Raw genomic sequence first — 7,127 nt, 5'->3', positions numbered from 1 at the left:
TTTTATATTCTCACCTCAAGAAGCTGGAACAGCAACAGAGGGACAGGCCTAATCCACGCACGAGGAAGCAGTTGACCAAAATTAGAGCTGAAATCAATCAAGCAGAAACCAGAAGTACAGTAGAGCAGATCAACAGGACTAGAAGCTGGTTCTTGGAGAGAATCAATAAAATTGACAGACCACTGGCAAGACTTATCCAAAAGAAAAGAGAAAGGACCCAGATTATTAAAATTATGAATGAAAAAGGAGAGGTCACGACGAACACCACTGAAATTGGAAGGATTATTAGAAATTTTTATCAACAGCTATATGCCAATAAACTAAGCAATCTGGAAGAGATGGAATCCTTCCTGGAAACCTATAAACTACCAAGATTGAAAAAGGAAGAAATTGATTTCTTAAACAGGCCAATTAATTATGAAGAAATTGAGTCAGTGATAAACAACCTTCCAAATAACAAAACTCCAGGCCCGGATGGTTTTCCTGGGGAATTCTACCAAACATTCAAAGAGGATATAATACCTATTCTCCTAAAGCTATTTCAAAAAATAGAAACAGAAGGAAAGCTACCAAACTCATTCTATGAGGCCAATATTACCTTGATCCCCAAACCAGGCAAAGACCCCCTCAAAAAGGAGAATTACAGACCGATTTCCCTAATGAATATGGACGCCAAAATCCTCAACAAGATACTTGCTAATAGAATCCAACAGTTCATTAAAAGGATTATCCACCACGATCAAGTGGGATTCATACCTGGGATGCAAGCGTGGTTCAATATTCGCAAATCAATCAGCGTGATACATCATATCAACAAGAAAAGACTCAAGAACCATATGATCCTCTCAATTGATGCCGAAAAAGCATTTGACAAAATACAGCATCCTTTCCTGATTAAAACCCTTCAGAGTGTAGGAATAGAAGGTACATTTCTCAATCTCATAAAAGCCATCTATGAAAAGCCTACTGCAAATATTATTCTCAATGGGGAAAAGCTGGAAGCCTTTCCCTTAAGATCAGGAACACGACAAGGATGCCCACTCTCGCCACTATTATTCAACATAGTACTAGAAGTCCTTGCAACAGCAATCAGACAACAAAAAGGGATCAAAGGTATTCAAATCGGCAAAGAAGAAGTCAAAATGTCTCTCTTCGCAGACGACATGATACTCTATATGGAAAACCCAAAAGAAGCCACTCCCAAACTATTAGAAGTTATAGAGCAATTCAGTAACGTGGCGGGATACAAAATCAATGCTCAGAAATCAGTTGCATTTCTGTACACGAATAACGAGAACGAAGAAAGAGAAATCAGGGAATCCATCCCATTTACAATAGCACCAAAAACCATACGTTACCTTGGAATTAACTTAACCAGAGACGTAAAGGACCTTTATTCTAGAAACTATAAATCACTCTTAAAAGACATTGAGGAAGACATAAAAAGATGGAAAGATATTCCATGCTCATGGATCGGAAGAATTAACATAGTTAAAATGTCCATGCTACCCAGAGCAATCTACACTTTCAATGCTATCCCGATCAAAATACCGAGAACGTTTTTCAAAGAACTGGAACAAATAGTCCTTAAATTTGTATGGAACCAGAAAAGACCCCGAATCTCCAAGGAACTGTTGAAAAGGAAAAACAAAGCTGGGGGTATCACAATGCCGGACTTCGAGCTGTACTACAAAGCTGTGATCACAAAGACAGCATGGTACTGGCACAAAAACAGACACATAGACCAATGGAACAGAATAGAGAGCCCAGAAATGGACCCTCAGCTCTTTGGGCAACTAATATTTGATAAAGCAGGAAAAAACATCTGGTGGGGAAAAGACAGTCTCTTCAATAAATGGTGCTGGGAAAATTGGACAGCTACATGCAAAAGAATGAAACTTGACCACTATCTCACACCATACACAAAAATAAACTCCAAATGGATGAAAGACCTCGATGTGAGACAGGAATCCATCAAAATTCTAGAGGAGAACATAGGCAGCAACCTCTACGACATCAGCCAAAGCAACCTTTTTCATGACACATCCCCAAAGGCAAGAGAAACAAAAGATAAAATGAATTTATGGGACTTCATCAAGATTAAAAGTTTCTGCACATCCAAGGAAACAGTCAGAAAAACTAAGAGGCAGCCCACGGAATGGGAGAATATATTTGCAAATGACACTACAGATAAAGGACTGGTATCCAAGATCTACAAAGAACTTCTCAAACTCAATACACGAGAAACAAATAAACAAATCAAAAAATGGGCAGAAGATATGAACAGACACTTTTCCAATGAAGACATACAAATGGCTAACAGACACATGAAAAAATGTTCAAAATCATTAGCCATCAAGGAAATTCAAATCAAAACCACACTGAGATACCACCTTACGCAAGTTAGAATGGCAAAAATAGACAAGGCAAGAAACAACAATTGTTGGAGAGGATGTGGAGAAAGGGGATCCCTCCTACATTGTTGGTGGGAATGCAAGTTGGTACAGCCACTCTGGAAAACCGTGTGGAGGTCCCTTAAAAAGTTAAAAATTGAGCTACCCTATGATCCAGCCATTGCGCTACTGGGTGTTTACCCCAAAGATACAGACGTAGTGAAGAGAAGGGCCATATGCACCCCAATGTTCATAGCAGCAATGTCCACAATAGCTAAATCGTGGAAGGAGCCGAGATGCCCTGCAACAGATGACTGGATTAAGAAGTTGTGGTCCATATATACAATGGAATATTACTCAGCAATCAGAAAGAATGAGTTCTCAACATTTGCTACAACATGGACGGCACTGGAGGAGATAATGCTTAGTGAAATAAGTCAAGCAGAGAAAGACAACTATCATATGATTTCTCTCATCTATGGAACATAAGAACTAGAATGATCAGTAGGGGAAGAAAGGGATAAAGGAAGGGGGGGTAATCAGAAGGGGGAATGAAACATGAAAGACTATGGACTATGAGAAACAAACTGAGGGCTACAGAGGGGAGGGGGGTGGGGGAATGGGATAGACCGGTGATGGGTAGTAAGGAGGGCACATATTGCATGGTGCACTGGGTGTTATACACAACTAATGAATCATCGAGCCTTACATCGAAAACCGGGGATGTACTGTATGGTGACTAACATAATATAATAAAAAATCATTATTAATTAAAAAAAAAAAAAAAAAAAAAAAAAAAAAAAAATGGAGACACAGTCTGTGTTCATACATTAGAAAACTCAATATGGTCAAGATGTCAGTCTCCCACCTTTATCCATAGATGCAGTGTAATGTGAATCAAAATCCCAGCAAGTTCTTTTGTGTCTGTGGACACATCGATTCCAACATTTATACAGAGAGGCAAAAAACAGAATAACCAACGGAGTATTAATGGAGAAGAACAAAGTCAGAGAAGTGGCACCACCTGACTTCAAGACTTACCAAAGAGCTACAGTAACCAAGATAGTGTGGTATTTGTGAAAGAACAGACAAGTACATCAATGGCATAGAACAGAGATCCCAGAGACAGACCCACAAATACAGCCAACTCATCTTTGAAAAGGACCAAAGGCAATATAGTGGAACAAAGATAGTCTTTTCAACAAATGGTGCTGGAACAACTGGACATCCACATGCAGATACACAGACTGTATGCCTTTAACAAAACGGACTCAAATGGATCACAGACCTGAATGTGAAATGCAATATTCTGACTTCTAGAAGATAATATGGGAGAACACCTAAACAACCTTGGTGTGGAGACGACTGTTTGGATACAACACCAAAGACATAATCCATGAAAGAAATGATTGATAAGCTATACTTCATTAAAATTAGAAACTTCTGCTCTGTGAACAACTACACAAAGAGAATGAGAAGATAAGCCACAGGCTGGAAAAAAATATTTGCAAAAGACACATCTGATAAAGGGCTGTTGTCTAAAATACACAAAGAATACTTTAAACTGTGAGGAAACAAATAATGTGTTTTAAAAAATGGGCGAAAGACCAGAATAGAGAGACACCTCATCAAAGAAGATACACAGATGACAAGGCAGCATATGAAAAGACTTTCAACATCATATAACACTAGGGAACTGCAAATTAAAACAACATAAGATACTACTACACACCTGCTAGAACGGTCCACATCTGGAACACTGACAATGCCAAATGCTGACGAAGATGTGGATTCATTACTGGGGGGAGGGAATGCAAAACGGTACACCCACTTTGGAAGGCAGTTTGTTGGTTTCTTACAAAACTAAACCTACTCTTTTTTTTTTTTTTAAAGATCTTATTTATTTATTCGACAGAGATAGAGACAGCCAGCAAGAGAGGGAACACAAGCAGGGGGAGTGGGAGAGGAAGAAGCAGGCTCCCAGCGGAGGAGCCTGATGTGGGGCTCAATCCCATAATGCGGGGATCACGCCCTGAGCCGAAGGCAGACGCTTAACCGCTGTGCTACCCAGGCGCCCCTAAACCTACTCTTCACATACGCTCAAGCAACAGTGCTCCTTGGTATTCACCCAAAGGAGATGAAACTTTATATCCATAAAAAACCTGCACATGGATATTTAGAGCAGCTTTATTCTTCATTGCCAAAACTTGGAGGCAATGAAGATGCTCTTCATTAGGTGAACGGATAAGTAAACAACGGTACATCCTGACAATGGGATATCATTCAGCACTAAAAAGAATGAGCTATTAAGCCATGGAAAGGCATTGAGGAAACTCAAAAGTAGATTACTAAGTGAAAGCAGCCAAACTGACAAGGCCACATACTGTATGACACCAACCAGAGGACATTCAGGACAAGCCAACAACTATGGACACACTAAAAATGTCAGTGGTTCTGAGGGATGAGGAGGGGGAGGGAAGGACAGGCAGAGCACAGCAGATTCTTAGGCAGTGGACGTATTATAATGGTGGATACATGTCATTATACAATTGTCCAAACTTAATGTAGAACGGCAAGAATGAACCCCGACGTAAACTATAACTTCAGACAACAATGATGAGTCAGTGTGGTTCACGGATTGTCACAAATGTACCACCATGGTGTGGGATGTAGTTAGTGGGAGAGACTCTGCGTGTGTGGGGATCGGATATATGGGAAATCTCCGTACTTTCTCTCAATTTTGCTGTAAGCCTAAAACTGTTCTAAAAAGAAAAATTAATTTAAAAACCCTCTTATTCAATTCCTTTAATATATCTATTAATTTCTAAACTCCTTCCTCAATGCTGTTGTTCTTTGTGGACTCTGCATTTCACTTCTGCATCTCACATATACATCCACAGCCCACGCTGCCACTTGGAGGGTAAGGACTATGATTTGAGCATAGAGCCACGTATGTAAAGTATTTCCTGTACAAGGACATTACTGAAGCACATTAATAAAAGCAAGGGAATTGTTTTAACCAAGGACTTCACTGTTCAGGCTTGAATACAGGAGAGATCTAAAAGGGAAAGTGGAAGCTGCAATACCTGGGATAGGTGGGGCTCTGCTTATTTCCTCGATAAATACCATACCAGTCTTTGGATGCTTTACTGAAAAGTCCCAGGCTGCCGTTGTCTTGCCACACTTCAAGTTCTTTTGGAATAATTTCCAAGACCTGGTGGCCAGTAGTTACATATTGAGGTTGCAGATTTCCTGGACACTTTCAATGGTCAAGTGAAGTTGTTTTTAAAAGCTAGAGGGTGACAACGTGGGGCTGGAACTTATAACCCCAGGATCAAGGATCGTATGCTCCATTGACTGAGCCAGCCAGGCACTCCCAATCTCACAAATTTAATATTGAACAAAAGAAGTTGGACACAAAAGCAAACATTGATATATGTATGGACCCACCATATAAAGTTCACAGGTGGCAAAACTAACATTTGATGTTAATAGCCAAAGACGTAGAAACAACCCAAACGTCCATCATTTGATGGACAGATAAACAAATGTGGTATATTGATACAGTGGACTACCACGTGGCGATAAACAAGAGGGAGTACCAACAGACGCTTCACCGTCCACGAACCTTGAAAACACCTTGCTAAGTGAAAGATGCCTGTCGCAAAGTACCACATATTGTAGGGTTCCATTTAGATGAAATGTCCAGAATAGGCAAATCCATTGAGAGAGAAAATGGTTTTCTAGGGCAGGGAGGGCTGGGGAGAAATGGGAAGTAATAGCCAATGGATACTGAATTTGGGGGGGGGGTAATGAAAATGTTCTAAACTGATTATAATGATGGTCGCATGACTCTGAATTCAATAACGGGTGAATTGTATGGCATGTGAAATGTATCTCTATAAAGCTATTAAATATATATATACATATACATATACATATACACACACACACGACGCACTGTAAATAAAAAGTAAAATAAGCCTCAGCGCCAGAGTGGGACTTTAAAGATAGGTCTTCCACTCAGAAATGCCAAGGTCAGAAAATGTCATTTATATTGAATTTGCATATATAAGTACTAGTTTTTTATTGATGTTATGGAGTTTTTTGAGTCTATGCATTGGATTACCATGTACAGTGTTTTAAACTGAGGAGTGTGTTGGTGTCCATATTAAAAAGATCTTCAGTTCGTTATAGAAAAAAAAGCAGCAGCTCTACAGTGAGTATGTGGCAAACATAAGCCTGGACGTCTACAGGGAGAACAAGCCGGGTGTGCCCGGATCTGTGCTGCTCCTGGAAGAAATGTGCCAGAGAATATCTGACTCTGCTGGTTGAAGCAAGACTGTGGCTACTTTGAAACTATTCGATCCACTGACATTTGAAATCGAAATGAAAAGTTTATAGGTGCTTTGAATCAGCCTTCCCAGTGGAATCTTCTGTCATTTCAAGCCGACGTTTCAAGTGTCCTCATTCTTCTGATTACCTGGGGCAGCAACCTGGGGCACGCACAGAGGTTGAGGATAAGAACTTGGAATTTTTAAACTGGAAAATTTATTTTTAGTTTTAATTGAAATATAGTTGACATATTAAAATTTTAAGGACAGCGTTCAAGAAATATCAAAAGAAAAGTAGATTTTGGGGCAAGATTATGAAAATTCTGGCTGGCCTTTGCAGTCTGTGCGGTGGAGGCGGGGCGTGGGGCGAGCGGGGAAAGGACTTCCGTTCCTTGATGGT

Source organism: Ursus americanus, chromosome 27 (genome assembly GCF_024610735.1).
Source record: "Ursus americanus isolate L20-20 chromosome 27, mUrsAme1.1.p, whole genome shotgun sequence".
Lineage (NCBI taxonomy): Eukaryota > Metazoa > Chordata > Mammalia > Carnivora > Ursidae > Ursus > Ursus americanus.
The sequence above is the reverse complement of the archived record's forward strand: the minus strand, read 5'-3'. Positions refer to the sequence as shown.